Source organism: Pongo abelii, chromosome 6 (assembly GCF_028885655.2).
Source record: "Pongo abelii isolate AG06213 chromosome 6, NHGRI_mPonAbe1-v2.0_pri, whole genome shotgun sequence".
In the NCBI taxonomy this organism is placed as follows: Eukaryota; Metazoa; Chordata; class Mammalia; order Primates; family Hominidae; genus Pongo; species Pongo abelii.
This window is the reverse complement of record NC_071991.2, coordinates 55,286,006-55,308,212: the sequence shown is the minus strand read 5'-3', so window position 1 is coordinate 55,308,212 and position 22,207 is coordinate 55,286,006. Positions and strand designations below refer to the sequence as shown.

The 22,207-nt window shown below is 44.8% G+C and overlaps 1 protein-coding gene and 1 non-coding gene across 10 annotated transcripts in view; both read left to right on the top strand.

Annotated features, from left to right (window-relative positions):
- WIPF3 (WAS/WASL interacting protein family member 3) overlaps window positions 1–22,207 on the top strand; it is a 197,646-nt gene that overhangs the window by 4,576 nt on the left and 170,863 nt on the right. For 3 of the 9 annotated variants that reach the window (XM_054560581.2, XM_054560574.2, XM_054560577.2), the window contains exons 3-8: window positions 4,418–4,632; window positions 5,515–5,580; window positions 7,745–7,803; window positions 8,898–9,395; window positions 14,984–15,219; window positions 18,036–18,122. The gene's annotated coding sequence lies outside the window, so the exon portion shown is untranslated. Of the gene's footprint in view, window positions 1–4,417; window positions 4,633–5,514; window positions 5,581–7,744; window positions 7,804–8,897; window positions 9,396–14,983; window positions 15,220–18,035; window positions 18,123–19,878; window positions 19,996–20,350; window positions 20,541–22,207 lie in introns of all 9 variants that reach the window. The other 6 variants (XM_054560576.2, XM_054560573.2, XM_063726030.1 and 3 more) reach the window with 5 other exon arrangements.
- LOC129060755 (U6 spliceosomal RNA) lies at window positions 15,852–15,955 on the top strand. The gene has a single exon (XR_008527638.1). It is a non-coding gene; the product is annotated as a U6 spliceosomal RNA (small nuclear RNA).

Sequence of the window (22,207 nt, the reverse complement as noted above, 5' to 3'; positions counted from 1 at the left end):
TCAGTGTGACTGATGAAAGTTACCACATGCTCTGCAGGGGGAAATGGTTTAGCATGTATTACTACGTCTTAATCACATCTTTGTAAAGCCAGGAGCATTTTGAAAGTCACGTTACAGACATTGTTTAAACATAGTCTGTATTTACCAAAGTATAGGACATTGTATCATCTCATATTAGTTAGTTGGCTCAAAATTAGTGCTAATGACTTAGTAATTTAGTGATTTCTGTTAGCTTTAAAACCTTTATTTCAGAACTATTTCACCTCTTGGTTTTCATTTTTGCTGTGTGTCACTGCCTGCCGGCTGCTAATTTATTAACTCCCAGTGAATCATGTGTCCTGTGAAGGGACTGAATATTAGTGGCAAATTATGTTGATGATTTGTATTTTGAATACATAGAACATTAAGCTTGTATACATTTTGAAAATAGTATTTTAATATTCTACTGTGTCATAGTCACAATGATTGGATATATATTGAATTTATATGTACTTTAAGTTGTTATATGCTTATGGTCTTTAGCATTCTAACGTGCAATTGTATATCTGTTAAGTCTTTTTTTTTTTTTCAAGATTAGACTGATTTATTGAGGCCTCTGATGCCACATTAAGTGGCCCAGGCTTTGTGTAGGGGTTGAGGTTAAAGCAGGAAGAAGTGTGACAGGCAGGGGTACAGGATGAGGTTGGAATACCTGGGGGTGCTCTGAGGCTCCCCAAGTTTCCCTGGCCTTGGCCGGCTGTGCTGCTGGCCTGGGCATCTGATGGGCCTGCGAGGGTGGTCCAGGGGCTAGGGCAGGGACTTTGGAGTCACGCTGTTGGCTTTGAATCCAGATTCCTACACTTGGTAGCTGTGAACTCTCCATGCCTCAGGGACCTGCAGAACTGAGCTCCGTCTGAGCCAGGTTCCATCCAGGCACTGCGGATCCATCCAGAGGGGCACTGCCTCAGGTTGCTCACTATTCACTGCTTTCTCAAGCAGATGCTTGTCTCCTTCTAGGCCCTCCCAATCCAGTGGAGGAGACGAAACTCATCTGCCTCTCTCCCTCTGGGCACGCCTCATGCCAGGTGCATCTGTGGACAGGGGCCATGCTCCTGCGCTTCCAAAGTTGGAGAAAGCTGCCAGGCTCAAGTGGGTACATCACAGCAGCTGCTGCCCTCTGGACACAGTGACAAAAGAACACTCTGGGCCTGGAGCCCTGGTCTGGGGCATTGGGCAAGGCTGTTGCACTTCTCTGAGCCCATTTCCCCATCTGGAAAGTGCGCTGATTGTATCTCCCTGTGGGCACTGAGGGCTCAGTGTTAGTTTGAGAGCCAGCATCTGGGGTTTGGGCTGTAATTCCCCGTCAGCCCCATAGCTGCGGGGAACCAGGGACTTTGTTGGGATTACCCTAGGCATCAGTCTAGCTTCCTGCCCCTGGCTTGGGCTCAGCACCTGAAGTAGTCTAGGGGGTAGGTGGTCCTGGTGGGGGCTGGGGCTTTTCCCCAGACTGAGGTCACACCCAGAGCCAGAAATCTTGGTGCCTGCTCTGGGCAAAGGTGCCAGCCTGTGCGACAAGAGCGAAACTCCATCTCCAAAACAAAAACAAAAAACCTTGCATCATTTCAAGGGGCTCACACCTCCCTAAGGGCCTGGTAATTGGCTGGCTCTGGCCTGCATCTGGCCCCGAGGGTGTAGGTAACACCCCACCTTACCTGGTTTCTTCCTGCCAGGGCCAATCTTCAGACCTCAGGACTTTGCAGCCTATCCCACCTTCCCTCTGGCTAGCCTTGAGCCCTTGTGGGTCCAGCACTTTTTCCAGGCTGTCTCCTGGTTGTCCTTCTACCTTGAGGCCTGGCTCATGCTGCTCCCCCTCCCACTCACCAAGACCCACAAGGACCACTCCACACCCAGCTCAGCCCCATCCCCTCAGATAGTCCTTTCTCTTTCCGCAGGTGGCCAGGTGCTTATCTTGGTGTGAGGACCTTCATTGTATCTGGGTGCCTACTGGTCACCTCGGTGACAGAGACCAAGGCATTTACCTGATATGAGTGTCTTGGTTCACTGTCTACATGGCTAGGGAGGGAGTCAATAATAGGCTTTTCACTTGCTGCAAGGGCCAGTTCTCCTGGCCCCATGGCTCTAGGGATGGAGGACGCTGCAGGAGATGCACCGCTCACTTCCCAGCTGAGGACTGTGGGTCATCTCAGGGCGATTTCACAGTCCCCACATGCCCCACCCCCTCAGCTCTGCAAATACCAAGCAGTGCAGCCTGCCTAGGGGATGATGGGCTGGAGAGTGCCCAGGTAGTGCCCAGAGTGCCCTTGGCAGGCCCCTCACCTAGCTGCTTCCACAGCTCTGTAGCAAGAGTTCTAACCTTTTTTGACTGTGAAGCCTGCTGAGAATAAGAGCTGTGGACTATTTTCCCAGAAAGGCATGTACATGCTCTCCACACAAAACCTTTCATCGTGGCCAAGCACAGTGGCTCATGTAATCCCAGAACTTTGGGAGGCGGAGCCAGTCGGATCACCTGAGGTCAGGAGTTCAAGACCAGCCTGCCCAACATGGCGAAACCCTGTCTCTACTAAAAATACAAAAAATTAGCCAGGCCTGGTGGCAGCCACCTGTAATCCCAGCTACTGTGGAGGCTGAGGCAGGAGAATCACTTGAACCCGGGAGGTGCAAGTTGTAGTGTGGTGAGATCACGCCACTGCACTCCAGCCTGGGCAACAGGAGCGAAACTCTGTCTCAAAAAACAAAACAAAACCTTGCATCCTTTCAGGGGGCTCACACCTCCCTAAGGGCCCAGTAATTAAACCCCGTGGGCCTGAGAGTGAGAAACTTTGTCTCAGTTCTTCCCCGAATGATCAGCCCAGGGGTAAGGAAGGAAAAGCCAGAAAGCAGGACCCATGAGAAGGGCCCCCTCCTGGAGTTTGAGGCCCACTCCCTCCTGCCCCTGCTCTCCTCTGTCCAGGACTCCTCCCTGCTCTGCCCCACTCCTGGGGCCGTAACCATGGGGAGCTGTGGTTTTCTACAGGCCCCTGGGCACAAAGTGGGCAGGCTCACTTGGAGGCGATCAGAGTAACATGGCAGGAAGTGAGGGGGAAAGCCGCCCTGGAACTGCGCCTCTCTGCCCCCTGACGTCACTGGCGTGCACTCCTCCCTCCCCTCACTCAGGCAGTGGCATGAGTTCCATGTGAGCGCTGTCCTGCTCCCTCTGCTGCCTCTTTTTTTTCTTGGGGCTACCATAACACTTTCCCTTCCCCAGCTCTGCCAACCTGGTGGGACATTGGGCTTCCCTCTCACAGGGTCCTGGGGACAGGCTCATCCTTTATCATACCCACAGAGAGACCCTTTTTTCCTTCAGGACCTGGGGAGCAGCCAGGTTCCATGAGTTAAATGCAGATCTGAACCAAGCTGGGATTAGGGTACACACTCTCCTCTACTGAAAAGTAGCTAGGGATTCCAACTAGGTGAGAAGGAGAGTGGGGCAGAGCCAGACCAGACAAGGACTGATCACCTGGAAAAAGCCCGCCATCAAAGATCTTGGCAAATGCTGGGTGCAGTGGCTCACTCCTGTAATCCCAGCACTTTGCGGGGCTGAGACAGGTGGACTACTTGAGGCAAGGAGTTTGAGTCCAGCCTGGGCAACATGGCAAAATCCCATCTCTACTAGAAATACAAAAATTAGCTAGGCATGCTACACTCCTGTAATCCCAGCTACTCAGGAGGCTGAGGCAGGAGAATCACTTGAACTGGGAAGGCAGAGGTCGAAGTGAGCCGAGATTGTGCCCCTGCACTCCAGTCTGGGAGACAGAGTGAAACTGGGCCTCAAAAAAAAAAAAAGAATATGGCCTTGGCAGAGAGGGGCCAGCCCGGCAGTGCCTTCCCTTGGGTTTCTTCTGGGTAGGCCTCTGCCATGAGGAGGCGCTTCCTTCTGCCTGTCCATGGCCCACAGCAATGGAATGTCTGCTTCTGGGGGTTGGGTGGGAGACTGCTGGCAGAACTGGAAACCTTCAGGTGGGGTTTTATTGTTTTGTTTTGTTTTCGAGATGGAGCGTCGCTCTGTCACCCAGGCTGGAGTGCAGTGGTGGAATCTCAGTTCACTGCAACCTCCGCCCCCCTGGGTTCAAACAATTCTCCTGTCTCAGCCTCCTGAGTAGCTGAGATTACAGGCATGTGCCACCATGCCCGGCTAATTTTTGTATTTTTTGTATAGATGGCATTTCGCCATGTTGGCCAGGCTAGTCTTGAACTCCTGACCTCAAGTGATCCACCCACCTCGGCCTCCCAAAGTGCTGGGATTACAGGCATGAGCCACTGAGCCCAGCCCCTTCAGGGGGGTTTTGAGGCTTCACTACAATACTAGTTTCCTGTGGCTGCTGCAACAAATTACCACACACTTAGTGGCTTAAAACAACCAAAATGTATTCCCTTACAGGTCTGAAGGCCACAATTCTACAGTAAGTCCTGCTGAGTCAAGGTGGGAGCAGGCTCGGTGGCTTCCGAGGCTCTGCGGGAGAATCCGTTTCCTGGCCGTGGAGGTGGCCTGCTCTCCTCAGCTGGTGCTGCCCGTCTCAAATGACTGGAGATTCCTGCTCTGTCACTACACCTCCCACCCTCTCCATCACCTGCTCTGCTCTTATAAGGATCCAGGTGAGTACATCAACCCCAAAAGCCAAAGACCCTTAACTTCATTATATCTGCAAAGCCCCTTTTGCCATATAAGGTCATGTTCACCAGTTCGCGGGATTAGGATATGGGCATCTTGGGGGCATCAGTCTGCTACAGCTTGGCTGCAAAACTATTACACCCTCCTGGTGTTTCAATGATTGGGAGAAAAAGGGTTGGCATTTTTTGCTTAGGGGTCCCTCTTAAACTTGTATCTGCAAGGTCTGGGGTCCCTCTTAACCTTGTGTTTTTGTTTTTGTTTTTTTGAGGTGGAGTCTTGCTCTGTCATCCAGGCTGGCAGTGGCGTGGTCTTGGCTCACTGCAACATCTGCCTTCTGGGTTCAAGTGATTCTCCTGCCTCAGCCTCTTGAGTAGCTGGGACTACAGGCGCCCACCACCATGCCCTGCTGTTTTGTATTTTTGGTAGGGACAGGGTGGGGGTGGGGGTAGGGAGGGGGGTTTTGGCTTTGTTGCCCTGAGCTCAAAGCGACCCGTCTGCCTCTGCTGCCAAAGTGCTGGGATTACAGGCCTGCACCACTGCACCTGGCTGCTGTAAAGTCTTATTTCACACAGCTGAGACATGTTTTAGGAAGTTTGCTAAAAGACCCCTGGAGACCTCCTCATTGTGACCTCCCTGTTATTGTGTTTAATATGATTGAACTTTTCTGCCCTCCTGCTTTTCAGCTTCTCTAATAGTTTCCCATTAAACCAATTCTAAGAACCACCAAAAAAGGGAAATTTTTTTTTGAAAGCAGTAAAATGATATGGACTGTTAGAATGTAAAATATATGAAATAAGTCATTATATGTTAGTGCTGCTCTGACATAGGGACGTATTATTGAGAATCAACTTTTGCTTGATTTTCAGAGAAATGGAATAATTGTATCGCTGATCTACATAAACAAATTGAAGAATTGTCTGAAAGAAAATATGGTATGTCTAAACTGGAAAAGTCCTGTAATCTTATGTTCATGGGCGTTTACACAATGGAGTTACTGTTCATCATGGGGGTACCGTGGACAAGCCCAGGGCTGCCGGCAAGTCATGCCATCCTTACACGTTTCTCCTTGTAAGGTGCTTTGTAGTGTCTACACACTTTGTTTCTAGATTGTTGCAAAGCTGAGGAAAAGTTGTATTTCTTTAATTATTAGTTAGCACTTCTTTTAAACTTTCAGTATGGAGATTGGAAATTTATTTACATATTTATTGCAAAGCCCTGGATCTTAGGGATTTCATTGAATTATTTATTTATTTATTTTTGAGACAGAGCCTCACTCTGTCACCCAGGCTGGAGTGCAGTGGCACGATCTCGGCTCACTGCAACCTCTGCCCCCCGGGTTCAAGCAGTTCTCTGCCTCAGCAGAGGGATTACAGGCGCAGCTGGGATTACAGGCGCCAGCCACCACGCCTGGCTGATTTTTGTATTTTTAGTAGAGACGGGGTTTCATGATCTTGGCTAGGCTGGTCTTGAACTGCTGACCTCCTGATCCACTCACCTCAGCCTCCCAAAGTGCTGGGATTACAGGTGTGAGCCGCCATGCCTGGCCAAATATTATTTTTTTAAATGAATTGTTTCTCTTAGTCTGCTTTGTTAAATTTGGAATTCATCTGGGCGCGGTGGCTCACACTTGTAATCCCAGAACTTTGGGAGGCCAAGGCAGGCAGATATCTAGGTCGGGAGTTCGAGACCAGCCTGACCAACATGGAGAAACCCCGTCTCTACTAAAAATACAAAATTAGACGGGTGTTGTGGCGCATGTCTGTAATCCCAGCTATTCGGGAGGCCAAGGCAGGAGAATCGCTTGAACCCAGGAGGCAGAGGTTGCGGTGAGCCGAGGTTGCACCATTGCACTCTAGCCTGGGCAAAAAGAGCAAAACTCCATCTCAAAATAAATAAATAAATAAAATGTTCAGTACTCACCAAGGTGCCCCTATTGTCTCTACTTTTATCTTGATGCATCACTGAATTGATGTTAGATTTCAGATTCATCATTGCCCTTATACTATTCTATCCTGAAACCACCTTTATATAATGATGAAAGAAATTAGCGATTTGTTATTATCCTCTCTCTGTTGATATACATCAAATGCTCACCTAAAAAGAGCAACAACCAGTGGAAAACACATGATGTTTTTATTTGGATGACTATTTACTTGTAACCTACTAGCAAACTATAAAATTGTATGATATGCAGAATTTTAACTGAATTGCTTTAAGTGAACATTTAAACATGATAAACCATATTGATGGTATTTATGTTGATATATTAAAATGAACATTTTTCTTCATCATGAGTAATATAACCTACTTCTCAATGAAAACCTAGCATTAAATTTGCTAATGAATTCAATAACATTTCCATAATATTTTTAGTTACATGCTTAAGGTTCTCTTAGTGTTTCTCCCACTTTTTAATAGCTTATGCCTTTTTCACCTTTGGTTTTTTTTTGGTTCATTTTAAAGCAAAATCTCACAACATGTGATACCTGGAAACACTGTAACCTAGTGGTAAGACCATAGGCCCTGGGAACACAGGCTGGCCATGTCTCTTCTCCTGTCTGAGCTTTAGTATCCTCTTTTGTGGTCATGAGAACTGAAGATCTGTCCCGAAGGTTTGATAAGATAGTAAAGTGCTTCACATAATACCAGACATATAAATACACAGTAAATGCTTCCTCCTTATATTTTTATTGATTGATTGATTGAGACAGAATCTTGCTCTTTTGCCCAGGCTGGAATGCAGTGGCCTGATCGTGGTTTCTGCAACCTCCACCTCCTGGGTTCAGGCAATTCTCCTGCCTCAGCCTCCCGAGTAGCTGGGATTACAGGTGCCTGCCACCATGCCCAGCTAATTATTGTATTTTTAGTACAGACGGGGTTTTACCATGTTGGCCAGGCTGGTCTCGAACTCCCGACCTCATGATCTGCCTGCCTCGGCCTCCCAAACTGCTGGGATTACAGGTGTGAGCCACTGTGCCCAGCCTGTCTTTTCTCTTCACACCCACAGTTCATGATGAAATATTAAATATGTACTAGTGGATATTACTTTGCTGAATATTGCCTAGTGAATATTAAGTATTTATTCCCACCTTTCAGACATGAACTTATGAATTCAACAGGTGAAGATTTACAACTTGATAAATCAGCTTCATGAGGTACATCTTCAGTCTTAAGTCAGATTAGAAGATTATGTGAAGTAATTAACACTTAACATTGATTTAATGGTAGCTTCCACATGAAATAGTATGCCTCTAAGTATTAATCATGTCCTAGGACAGGAGAATTCATGTTGTCAAAATTCTCATACTCTCTAGAACAATAAACTCATTTTCTTTTTATTAGTAAATATTGCATTTATGGGTAGACAAAACTGAAAGAACCATATTTGTTCTACTTTTGAGATGCAAGATTCATCTGGCATAATGCATTGAACAGGTTATTATTGAAGTCTACACCAGTCAACTGAATAAGCATTCATCAAATGTCCATGATATGCAGGACATAAGTTTTCTTTTAGAGTATGGAACCATGCATATCATCTTTTAATTAGATGATTTAGTTAGATATGTTTTTAAAGAAATAGAAATATAATTGATTTTCTTGTTTTGGCTCTGGAGTGGAGTGGGGATGAAACAGAATGGATTCACACTGTTTAGATTTACTAAAATGGAAGGATTGCAGCAAGATCATATCCCTAGGCTCCCCGTAGCAAATGTCACCTGCTAGCTGTTTTTTTTTTGTATTTTTTTTGTAAGTTGAAGTTTTGTTCTGTCGCCCACGCTGGAGTGCAGTGGTATGATCTCTCAGCTCATGGCAAGCTCACCTCCTGGGTTCAAGCAATTCTCCCTGCCTCGGCCTCCTAAGTAGCTGGGATTACAGGCCTCTGCCACCACGCCTGCCTAATTTTTGTATTTGTAGTAGAGTTGGGGTTTCACCATGTTGGCCAGGCTGGCCTCGAACTCCTGACTTCAGGAGATTCACCCGCCTCAGCCTCCCAAAGTGCTGGGATTATGGGTGGGAGTCACTGCACTTGGATTTAATGGGATATTTCACTACAGACTTTGGTAAACAGAATATTAGCATTTTTGGTGTTCTTTTTATTTTACTTGTACTATTTTTCTTTGGACTCAATCACAATAACAGAATTAAAGATCAAAGTGTAAAAGTTAAAGACCAGTACAGATTCAATAATTATTCTTTTCTACATACTGTGTTTAAATGATATCCCTTTTTCTTTTTGTTCTTATAGCTCGAGCTGTAAAAGCCAAAGGTCCGGTGATGATCCCATACCCGTTTTTCCAGTCTCATGTTGAAGATTTTTATGTAGAAGGCCTTCCCAAAGGAATTTATTTATTTATTTTTTTTTTGAGATGGAGTTTTCACTCTTATCGCCCAGGCTGGGGTGCAATGGCGTAACCTTGCTGGTCACTGCAACCTCTGCCTCCTGGGTTCAAGAAATTCTCCTGCCTTAGCCTCCCAAGTCGCTGGGATTACAGGTGCCCACCACCACACCAGGCTAATTTTTGTATTTTTAGTGGAGATAGGGTTTCACCATGTTGGCCAGGCCAGTCTCGAACTCCTGACGTCAAGTGATCTTCCCGCCTCAGCCTCCCAGAGTGCTGAGATTACAGACGTGAACCCATGCCTGGCCAGGAATTTTGTTTTTTAGGAAGGCTTTCTACTAATGGAATTCCTGGCCTTGAGAGGATATTACTTTGGAAGGAAAGGATTTTTTTGTTATTAAAAGGTAAGATTCTTGGATTCTTATTGGACTGTTATCTCTGTTATGAGTAATCCATCTTTAGTCATTCACCACTAGGGTTGTATTTAATTAAGTCTGAGTTATTTTATGGTGGTTTTGTTTTGTTTTGTTTTTACCGAATTTTGTTCTCATTGCCCTGGCTTGAGGGCAATGGCATGATCTCAGGTCACCACATTCTCTGCCTTCCGGGTTCAAGCAATTCTCCTGCCTCAGCCTCCTGAGTAGCTGGATTTACAGGCATGCACCACCATGCCTGGCTAATTTTTTGTATTTTTAGTAGAGATGGTGTTTCACCATGTTGACCAGGCTGGTCTAGAACTCCTGACCTTGGGTGATCCACCCGCCTTGGCCTCCCAAAGTGCTGGGATTACAGGCATGAGCCACCGTGCTGGGCCTGGTCCTGCTTCTTTCTCGTTTTCTTTTTTTTTCATTAGCAGATTAAAATTGGTGCCTTATTCAGACATGAGCAAAAGGACATTAGCCCAGCCTTGGAAATAGGTGTGAGCCCATACATGATTTTCCTAGTTTCTCCTCCCCCTTTGCTTTTTGCTGTCTTGTTAGTATGTTAATTGTTTTCACTCTCTGAATCTTTTTTCCCCATTTGTTTGGCAGACATTTTTACTTGTCTTGGAAGAGTAGGTGAAGAGCTGTTTTTAGGACTCTTTGAAAGGGTACAGTAAGGGTGACAGTCTTGGCTAATGGTAACATCCAGGGAGCTGGGGTCAGCGTGAGCTGGAATCAGTTCAAATTAGCAAAGCACTGGCACTCAGTGGCAGGAATACAAGTGACTGCAAAGTGTTAAACACATCTGGAAAGGGATACTGACATCATCCTCAGAATCTGTGGGGAGTTCACATAGCCAGTTAAGACCCATTCCTCTTTGACCCTATAAAGATTCTTTAAAGAATAATCCCCTTAGTGGTTTTCTAGCCAGCTTGCCTGCTCATTTATCTTTGAGGACAACATGCCTTGTGGAGCTCCACAGGTCCCAGAGGGGTATGGATTCTGCATTTGAAAGTGCTGAAGCTGAGAGACTGGGTCTTGGTGGACCCCAAGAGGTCTGTTTCTCCTCTACTCATTGTTCCTTTTTTTCCCAGCAGCTGGCATTGCTGTTCAAATGGGTTGTTCTTTGCTGTTTTAAGTTGTTTCATAGTGGTGTGTCAGGATTTGGGTTTTCTGAATACTTTCCAAGCTGGTGACTTGAGTGGTGGTTAGGGAGGAGCTGTTTTAGGGCTGTTCTGGAGCTATTGAGGTCAGGTGTCTAGATACTCCCAGCGTGTCTGTTGAGGAGAATGCTGTTCTCATTGTGCTGCCTTTGGTGGTGCTGTGTGTGGCTCTTTAGATGTGGGTGGAGGTGAGCTGGGGGAGTTAATGAGATCTTTTTTAGGTGCTTTTGATAAAGTAGCCTGCACTACAGGATTCATTGTGACTTTTTTCCTTAACCTGTGCATTTCTCTGTGCTAGCTTTTGCTGTCTTTCTCATGCCTTTGATTTTCCCAGCTCCTCTTGGTTGAATTAACATAAGTGCTCTGCTGTGGTTTAAATGTGTCCCCCAAAGTTTATGTGCTGGAAACTCAATCCTCAATGCAACAATTGGGATGTGGGGCCTAATAAAATAGCCTTCATGAATGAGTTAATGTTGTTATTGTGGTAATAGATTAGTAATCACAGAGTGGGCTTATTATAAAACAGAGTTCAGCCCCTTTTGCCCTCTTGCTTTCTTGCACTCTCTTTTCCTTCTGCCTTCTGTAGTGGGATGATGCAGCAAGAAGACCCTTACCAGATGCAGGCCCCTCAACCTTGGACTTCCTAACATCCAGAACTGTTAAGAAATAAAATTTATTCCTTTCCTTTTCTTCCTCCTTTCCCTTCTCCTCCCTTTTCTTCCCTTCCCCTCCCTCCCTCTCTCTCTCCCTCCCTCCTTCCCTCCTTTCCTCCTTCCCTCTTTCCCTCTTTCCCTTCCTTCCTTTCCTTCCTTCCCTTCCTTCCTTTCCTTCCTTTCCTTTCCTCCTTCCCTTTTTCCCTCCTTCCCTCCTTCGTTCTTTTTTCTTTCCTTCCTTTTTTCCTTTTTATAAATTATGCAGTCTGTGGTATTCTTTTATAGAAGCATGAAATGGACAAAGACTCCATTTTCAAGAGCAAGCACTTTTGTAGTTTCTGAGCGAATTATGACTGCAAAGGAAGTTCTATAGGTAGCCTCAGATCCACTACCTAGGAAGCATGCTACCAAGCAGACCTAGGATCTAGGATTTGATCAAGTGCTGGGCAACATGATAACCTCTGCAATTTAGCACCTCCCTATATACCTCCAGTTGGCTCAGCCCATCAGGGCTAAAACTACCCCTCATATGCTAGTGTGTCTTGTAGGCAGAAGCCTTGCCTAAACCCTAAGCTGCTTGGCTCACATTCTGTCTTGTGCTTTTTTTGTAGGGGGTTCAAATATACACAAAAGAAATATGTTGAACCTCCATGCACCCAATCCGCAGATTAAGCAGTTACCTCCATTTTTCCAGATTTGTTTCATCTGCTTCAATCTCCCTAAAAATTTATGTTTGTACAGGAAAAACTGAATAAATAGCTAATTCTCCACCCTACCTCTCATCTTAAGTCACTTTTCAGAGTAGGAAGTTAGTGACCTAGTAACCTTCCCTCTAATGACCAGTAGTTTTTTTTCTGAATACCATTATGAACTCATAGATTATTGTTTGCGTTTGATGTATTTCAGGCCATTGCAGTCTTTATTGTTTTGGATGCTTACATTGTCTCATTTAGGTTAATAATTATCTCTTCAAGTTGACTTTCATGTCTTTTTGACGTGATCCTGTTGGACTTTGATGGCTTCCTTGCTTTCTGGCAAAAAAGATGTTCCAGGATCAATATACTGCACCATACATGGAGTCAGCCATTTCTCTAGGGAACCTTGATTCCTTTTAGTAGAGAACATAGTTTGAGGTCTTGGACTGAATGACTTTTGTGAACCTCCTCTCCTGAGACTACAGCCTGCATCCCTGCATATAGCCCATTTGGAGCTCTTGCTAGGCACCAACAGATCTCCTAAAACTGCTATATAGTTCTGCCTCACTCTTACAAAGATTCGTCTCTTGAGAGTTTTGTGCTTTACCCCCAGATGTGGTCTTTCTGGTTCTGAAGTTTTGCTTCAGTCACCCTGAATTTTGCCAGCCCTATGCATGCTATACCTTGGATTGCCAACTTGCCCTCACTGAAGCCAGTTTCTCTGGTTAGAATAGTTGCCCCAACCCATGCCTAATACTCTAGTAAACAAGGTTCTACCTGGGCTTAGATTAACTTTTGCTCCTTTGGGCCGTGTGTTCTACCAGCATTCCATTTATCTGAAACTCTCCGTCACCTTAAGAACTTATCTGTTCTTTAATGATTTACTGCTGCTTCCTGGGTTCGAAAGAACCCAGTTCAGGAGTTTCTGTTTTAGTTTGAGATCTTATAGGCCTGTCTCATCAGGTTTGTGTCAGCCCAGCTAGGATTAGGCAGAATAGGGTGGTAGGGTGGGGGCTGTAGTGCATTTTTGGCACAGCATGTACCTGTCTGACTAATTCTTTGTCTTTTCTTTCCTGATGCAATTCATGGGTCTTAGCATCTTCTGAATGGTGTTTAGTAGGTCATCCTGTTGATTTCCTGCTAGGGAGTAGCATACTCTGGCTCTGTACCATTGGCCAAGGGACTTAAGGATAGATGAAGGGCTGCAGTTTTGTTAAATGGAACAATATGAAGAGATGGCATTGTAAAAAAAAAAAAAGGCTTGGCAGCAGGGCCCATTTGAATGGTTGGTCCTTGGCTCCTGTGTTGATATAGGCAGATCCTTGACAGGAATTTGGAATGATCCCAAATATTGTAGATCACTGGTACATCAAGTCATCCTCAAGGTTGTCTGTGTAACAGTTTTGAATGATATTTTGTCAGTCTTTGGAGATTCTCTGTATAGGGTTTAATCATTTAGTTATTTCAGTTGAGCCTGTTTAGTTTCTTTGCAAGGAGATAAGAAATGTGAAAGAGATGTAGACATTAGGGAAAAAAGTCAGGAGTCTTGTTTCCCCACCCTCTACTTGGGTTCTGGAACTGGACTCATAGGTGAGTAGTGAAGAGCTGGGCCCAAGCACATTAATCCTAGATCTAGCTCTGCTTTGCGCTCGCTCCAGTTCTTGTATCAAATTCACTTCAAGCCACCCAGAGTAGTATGTAGAGGAGTCATTCAGGACCGTGCTTATACTTCATTATATCAAATGGGAGATCCAGTAATTTATAGCCTATTATTTCTGGAGTCTGGAGATGGCTCTGCATAAGATTTGCTGAAGCAAATTTTATTACATTAGAAGAGAACCTAGCTGGCTGCATCCTACACTGGAAGCTTTTAGATGCTAATAAGGAGGTCATGTAAAGGTCACAGAATGACTCTGGAATCCATTCCCCGCCAAGAAAGAATAATGACATTCTATGTTGGCCTCTTTTCATTTCCCTTTGATTTTGAGTAATAAATTCTCTCCTCACTTCCCAGCTGAACGGTTTGGGAGTCTCTATTCCCTAGAAAGACTCTGGTCACATACCCATCAGATTAAATTAGGTGAAAACTCTTTGGCCTTCATGAATGTTGAAGGATTTCAAAGGGCTAATGGAAATTCTTCTAGAAGTAACTGCAACCTCCGCCTTCCGGGTTCAAGCGATTTTCCTGCCTCAGCTTCCTGAGTAGCTGGGATTACAGGCGTCCACCACCATGCCCAACTAATTTTTGTATTTTTAGTAGAGACGGGGTTTCACCATGTTGGCCAGGCTGGTCTAGAACTTTTGACCTCAGGTGATCCGCCCGCCTCAGCCTCCCAAAGTGCTGGGATTACAGGCGTGATCCACAGCGCTCAGTTAAACTTCAGTTTTTCATGTTCCATGCATAGGTCAGGGTCTTAGGGAGTGATTCATTCTAGCAGAACTCCCTGGATTTTAAGGCAGGTGTTCCATTTATTAATTGACAAAGGAGGCATATTTCTCCCCTGGTAACCCAAAGATTTAGGTCATTTTCCCAGAGACTCCATTTCCACTGTGAGGGTTCTTGGAAAACTAAGCAGAGGATGAGGAAAAGTCTGTGAACAAGCTTGCTGGTCTCTCCCTGTCCTACAAAAGAGCATACCTCTTCTGTAACCAGAAGGCCCTTTTGATTAGGCAAGGCTGGACAGACTGAGATTAGGGCGTGTGTGTGTGTGTGTGTGTATGTGTGTGTGTGTGTGTCTTGAGACAGGGTCTCACTCTGTCACCCAGGCTGGAGTGCAGTGGTGAGATCGGAGCTCACTGCAGCTTCCACTTCCTGGGCTCAAGCGATCCTCCTATTTCAGCCTCCAGAGTAGCTGGGACTATACGAATGTTTCACCGCACCCAGTTCATTTTCTAATTTTTTGTAGAGATGAGGTTTCACTGTGTTGCTCAGGCTGGTCTTGAACTCCTGGCCTCACGGGATCCTCCTGCCTTAGTCTCCCAGTGGGCTGGGATTATAGGTATGAGCCACCTCACCTGACCTGCGACGATTTTTCAACAATGTAATTTCTCTTTTACAGAGCCACCTAAGCTGAAGATTCCCTTGAGAACAAGTACTGTCCTGTGGTTTCATGGCCTTTCTTCCATTTGTGGTTCTTGCGAAGTGGAATTTAAATGACATCTTATCAAGATGGATAAACCCTAGTTTCCCAGTGCTGGAATATAGAAAATGGATGGACAAGTAAATCCCACTCAGCACCCATAGTCCAGGCATGGGGACCTCAACACACCTGAGCCCCAGACATCACCTTTCATTGTGAGTAGCTCTGAGATGACACTTCTGCTGTTCCCAATTCCAGCATTAATTGGATTAGTTAGTTTTATTTTATGAAGAATTTTCATATGCCACAATCCTGACCATATCCTCAAGTGAACAGAAAAATTCTATTAAAAAGTCAACCTTCTGTCTCACTCTGTTGCCCAGACTGGGGTGCGGTGGTGCAATTATGGCTCACTGCAGCCTCAACCTCCTGGGCTCAAGCAATCCTCCTGCCTCAGCCTCACAAGTAGCTGGGACTACAGGTGCTTGTCACCACACCTCACTAATTTTCCCATTTGTGTTATATGTGGATTCCACAGGACTGACTTCGAAAACTCGAGTATGCGTGGATTTTGGTATACACAGAAATGGGAGAGCTGGAACTAATCCCCCCATATACCAAGGGACAAATTGTATCCGTTTTTACAATTATACCGTAGGAGACATTATGTTCCATGACAATGGTAATTTTTAATGACAATTTTTAATTGAGTGAAATTACCATAAAAATAATAATAGTAGCAGTTAATATTTACTGAGCTGTTACTAGGTGCCTATAAATAGCATAGATTTTTAAATTCTCCATAATTCTTCCTTATTTCACTTAACCACTCTATCTTAAATTACTCATGCTTGCCTCAGTAGCACACATACTTAAGTTGGAACAATAGAGAGATTGGCATGGCCTCTGTGAAAGAATGACATGCAAATTTGTGAAGCATTCCATATTTTTTAAAAAAAGAGAAAAAAATTACTCCCAGATTTTCACTGTGTTTGTGCATATGGCCTTTTGTTTAGGTTGAATTATATCCAAAGATGAAATTTCCAGAAGTGAGATTACTGTGAGTCACAGGGCATGAGCATTCTTATTACCCTTGATGTAAATTGCAAAGCTTTCAGGCATGGTGGCTGTCAGCCTGTAATTCCAGCACTTTGGGAGGCTGAGGTGGGAGGATTGCTTGAGGCCAGGAGTTGGAGGAGGCAGTATAACGAGTCACTGTCTGTATGATTTAAAAAAAAATTTCCAAGCTTTATCCTGGAAGGCTTATATACATTTTAAACACCACTAATACTACAAGAAAATGGCCATTTCACTGCACCTTCGCCCACACAGGTATTATAATTTAACAAGTTATTTTCTGTGTGATAAATGAAAGACCTCATATTATTACTTTGTCACCCATTTTTTTTTTTTTTTTTTGAGATGCAGTCTCGCTCTGTCGACCAGGCTGGAGTGCAGTGGTGTGATCTTGGCTCACTGCAACCTCTGCCTCCCAGGTTCAAGCGATTCTCCTGCCTCAGCCTCCTGAGTAGCTGGGATTACAGGCACATGCCACCATGCCCGACTAATTTTTGTATTTTTAGTAGAAATGGGGTTTCACCATGTTGATCAGGCTGGTCTCGAACTCCTGACCTCATGATCTACCCGCCTCGGCCTCCCAAAGTGCTTGATTACAGCTGTGAGCCATGCGCCCAGCCTATTTGTCACATATTTTATCTTTCCTTATGTTAGCTTATTAGCTTTATTTCTTTATTGTCCTTTTTTTCTTTTTTGAGATGAAGTCTCGCTCTGTCTCCTAGGCTTGAGTATAGTGGCACAGTCTCAACTCACTGCAGCCTTGACCTCCTGGGCCCAGGTGATCCTTCCACCTCAGTAGTTGGGACTATAGGCACATGCCACTATGCCTGGCCAATTATTTTTATTTTTTAATTTTTATTAGAGACAAGGTCTTGCTTTGTTTCTTAGGCTGGTCTGGAACTCCTGGCCTCAAGCAATCTCCCCACCACCCCCTCCCAAAGTACTGGTATTATAAGCATGAGCCACCATGCCTGGGGTATCTGTGTCTTTTCCATTTATTTATAGAGTTACTTTGTCTTTTACTAATTCAATGATCTGTTTAATCTTTTATTAAATTATAAAAATAGTAAATACTTTTAAATAAGTGAAACATTTCCTTCACTCTTTAGACCCATAATCTTATCTCAGGAAATAATTGCTATTGAAAAAATGGGCCATATCCTTCAAGATACGTACATGGTGATTGAACGTCACTTCACATTTTCATATTTCGTGGACATTTGTGCCAATACCTATTGATCTATCTTAATCCTTTTCGTGGTTGCATAATATTTTATTATATGGATGTATCACAATTCACCAGTACCAGTCAACTGCTGGAGGCATTTAGGCTCCTTCTAATATTTGCTTTGAGCTCTTTATATAATTAAAAATTAACCCCCTCAGCCAGGTGTGGCAGCTCATACCTGTAATCCCAGCACTTTGGAAGGCTGAGGTGAGAGAACTGCCTGAGTGTAGGAGATCACCACCAACCTGGTCAACATGGTGACACTTTGTCTCTACTAAAAATTTAAAAAAAAAAAAAAGAGCTACACGTTGCAGTACACACCTGTAGTCCCAGCTACTGGGGAGGCTAAGACTGGAGGATCACTTGAGTCTAGAAGGCTGAGGCTGCAGTAAGCTATGATCACACCATTGCACTTTAGCTTTGCTAAGAGCAAGACTGCATTTCTTAAACAAAATAAAAATTAGATGGGAATATTGCTCAAGCCCTGGAGGGTGAGGCTGCAGTTAACTGTGATTGCACCACTGCAGTCCAGCCTAGGCGATAGAGCAAGACCCTTTCTCTAAAAATAAAATAAAATAAAAATTAACCTTCTATCATATTTCCCAGTGACACCTTCCCTCCTACGTTTCTCCTAGAAGCCCTTAAATTTTGTTTTTCACATACCATTTAAAACTTTTAAGTGCTGATGTCTGTCTGTGTCATCCTCTTTTTTTTTTTTTTTTTTAGAATGTCTTTTTGTCACTTCTAGCTGGACCTACCATGAAAGACTTCTGAATCCAGGAAGAGAGACTGACTGGGCAACATGTTATTCAGGTACAAAAAGACTTGGACTGTAACTCAAAAATGATCAAATAATAGTGCATGCATCAAGTGCAATGGGAAGCTCTTCTGGAGAGGGAGAGAAGCTTCCAGTTAAGGTGACATTGAAGCCAAGTCCTGTAAGATGAGAAAGAGTTGTATGAGAGTGGGGAGGGAAGGGGGAGGTGGAGGGATGGGGATTGGGCTGGGATGGGATGGAGTGAGCTGCCCAGGCAGGGAAACCAGCACTATACAGACCTGAACAATGAAGATGGCACATTTTGTTCAGGGAATGGTGAATTAAGTGTGGCAGGAATGCTTTGTAGAGCCGGTCATTTGCTTGTATGGAATTTTGCCCAAGAGACCTCATTACAGTTTCTAATTTTTTGATGTTATCATGCATCACTGCCCTTGTCAGATAGTATCATGATCACAATAACATCAAGCATAATATTTCATTGATTCTCACAAAAACAGGTGGGTGCCACAGTTATCCCCATTATATGCACAAAATGATGAAGACTTGGGGTTAATGAGCGATTTGCCCAAGCTCACCTGAATATTAAGACTGAGTCAAATGTTAGTCTGGTCTGACTTTAATGCTTGCCTTGTTCCTGAGCACCGTGCATTGCCTCTCCTATGCAGTTAAGCAGGTAGACAGGTGAGAGAAGAGCCCCTGTGATATCAGGGGAAATTCACCCCTGATATTTCATGTAGGTTCTTTTCTATTTTCCCTGAGTGTCAGCCGGTCTGAGAAATAAAGGGAAAGAGTACAAAAGAGAGAAATTTTAAAGCTGGGTGTCTGGGGGAGACATCACATGTCAGCAGGTTCCGTGATGCCCCCCCAAGCCGTAAAACCAGCAAGTTTGTATTAGTGATTTTCAAAAGGGGAGGGAGTGTACAAATAGGGTGTGGATCACAGAGATCACATGCTTCACAAGGTAATAAAATATCACAAGGCAAATGGAGGCAGGGCAAGATCACAGGACCACAGGACCGGGGCAAAATTAAAATTGCTAATGAAGTTTCGGGCAAGCATTGTCATTGATAACATCTTATCAGGAGAAAGGGTTTGAGAGCAGACAACACATCTGACTAAAATTTATTAGGCGGGAATTTCCTCGTCCTGATAAGCCTGGGAGTGCCATGGGTAGCCTGGGGCTTATTTCATCCCTTATCTACGACTGTAAAAGACGGCTGTCCCCAAAGCAGCCATTTCAGAGGTCTCCCCTTAGGGATGCATTCTCTTTCTCAGGGATGTTCTTTGCTGAGAAAAAGAATTCAGCAATATTTCTCCTATTTGCTTTTGAAAGAAGAGAAATATGGCTCTGTTCCACCTGGCCCACAGGCAGCCAGAGTTTAAGGTTATCTCTCTTGTTCCCTGAAATTGCTGTTATCCTGTTCTTTTTTCAAGGTACCCAGGTTTCATATTGTTTAAACAACTTGTACAGTTAACGCAGTTATCACAGGGTCCTGCGGGGACATTCATCCTCAGCTTACGAAGATGACCGGATTCAGAGATTAAAATAAAGACATGCATAGGAAATCACAAGGGTATTGATTGGGGAAGTGATAAGTGTCCATGAAATCTTCACAGTTTATGTTCAGAGATTGCAGTAAAGACAGGCCTAAGAAATTATAGAAGTATTAATTTGGGGAACTAATAAATGTCCATGAAATCTTCACAATTTACGTTCTTCTGCCGTGGCTTCAGCCGGTCCCTCCGTTTGGGGTCCCTGACTTCCTGCAACACGTTTCTCTCTACTTACAGACTTCTGACCAAATGTGTGTGCGGAGTTTCTACACCAATTCTCCAACTTTCTGGATACCAACCGTGTATCCCACAATTCCATTCTGACACTACCTAGAGTTAGCACAGAACCCACAGGTTGGGGCTCAGTCCCACAAGACCACCCTCACTTCAGATGCCAGTTGCAAGTCCTAGGTTGTCACCTGTATTTTGACCAACCAGTTAGAAATCAGGGTTTCCCATGACCCTCTTCTTGAGTTCAATTATTTACTAGAACAACTCACAGAACTTAGAAAAATAGGTTTTTTTCTTTTCTTTTTAAGAGACAGGGCCTCACTCTGTTGTCCAGGCTGGTGTGCAGTGGTGCAATCATAGCTCATTGAAGCCTCAACCTCCAGGGCTCAAGTGATTCTCCTGCTTCAGCCTCTCAAGTAGCTGGAATTACAGGGTTCCCACCACCACATCTGGCTAATTTCTTTTATTTTTTGTATAGATGGGGTCTTCTTATGTTGCCCAGGCTGGTCTCAAATTCCTAGGCTCAAGTGATTCCGCCCACCTCTGCCTCCCAAAGTGCTGGGATTACAGGCATGAGCCAGTGCATCTGGCCACCTTATTTTCTATTACTGGCTCAATGTAATGGCTCCATCTCAGGAACAGCCAATGAAAGAGATGCACAGGACAAGGTGAGTGGAGAGGGGCACAGAGCTTCCATGCCCTCTGTTAGGCACACTACCCTCCCAGGACCTCCTTGTGTTTAGCAACACAGAAGCTCTCCAAACCCTGCTGTTTGGGTTTTTATGGAGGCATGATTGATAAAATCATTGGCCATTGGTAGTTAAGTCAATCTCCAGTTCCTTTTGCCGCCTAGAGTTCAGCAAGTGAGGCTGAAAGTTGCAAGCCTCAAAAAATGTGGTTGGGGCCAGGTGCGGTGGCTCACTCCTGTAATCCTAGCAGTCTGGAAGGCTGAGGCACATGGACCACTTGAGGTCAGGAGTTTGAGACCAGCCTGACCAACATGGTGAAACCCCATTTCTACTAAAAATAACAACAATTAGCTAGGCGTTGTGGCACATCCCTATAATTCCAGCTACTCGGGAGGCTGAGGCAGGAGAATTGCTTGAACCCGGGAGGTAGAGGTTGCAGTGAGCTGAGATTGTGCCATTGCACTCCAGCCTGGGCTACAAGAGCCAAACTCTGTTTAAAAAAAAAATGTGGTTGCTTTCTCTGGCAGCTAGCCCTCCTCCTGAAGCGGTCTAGGAGCTTGCAGCCACCCTGTTAGCTCAACAGCATCCCACATGCATTCTTACCATGCTGCAGATCTGAAAGACCTTAGAGGCCCTTGTGTCAGGAACCTGGGACTAAGACTAAATGTCAAAACAGAAAATGCTCCTATTTCCTCTGTCACAAAGGGCTTTATAAGAGCTTTGGAAGCTCTATGCCAGGAACCAGGGGCAGAGACCAAATGTATATTTCTTTTCTTATATTTGAGACAGAGTCTCACTCTGCCACTGAGGCTGGAGTGCAGTGATGTGATCATAGCTCACTGCAGCCTTGACCTCCTAGGCTAAAGCGATCCTCCCACCTTAGCCTCTCCAGTAGCTGGAACTACAGGCGTGCATCACCATGTCCAGCTGATTTTAATTTTAATTTTGTAAAGGCAGGGTCTTCCTATTTTCCCCAGGCTGATCTCTAACTCTTGGCCTCAAGCAATCCTTCCTCTTTGGCCTCCCAAAATGTTGGGATTCCAGATGGGAGCCCCCATACCCACCAATCACAAGGATCTTTATAAGAGAAGGAGGTAGGAGAGTCAGAATTAGAGAAAGTGATGTGGTAATGGAAGAAGAGGTCAGAGAGGGAGATTTGAAGATGCTGCACTTCTGGCCTTGAATATGGAGTCACGAGGTAAGTCAAGGAATGGGGGTGGCTTCTAGAAGCTGGAAAAGGTAAAGGAGCACATTCTGTCTAGAGCCTCCTCCAGAAGGAATGCAGCCCCTCTGACAGCTTGACTTTAGCCTTAATAGACCTAGTTGGGCTTCTGGCCCCCAGAACTGTAAGATGGTAGATTTGTGGTGTTTGAAGTCACTAAATGTAGGGTACTTTGTTGTAGCAACAACAAAAAATGAACATGAAGCTGGGACCTCATGTTACAGTTGCTCACACCTGTAATCCCAGAACTTTAGGAGGCTGAGGTAGGAGGATCACTTAAGCCCAGGAGCTTAAGACCAGCCTGGGCAACATAATGAGACCTCATGTCTAAAAAGAATTTTTTTAAAAGGCCAGGTGCAGTGGCTCACATTTGTAATCCCAGCACTTTGGGAGGCCGAGGAGGGTTGATCACGAGGTCAGAAGT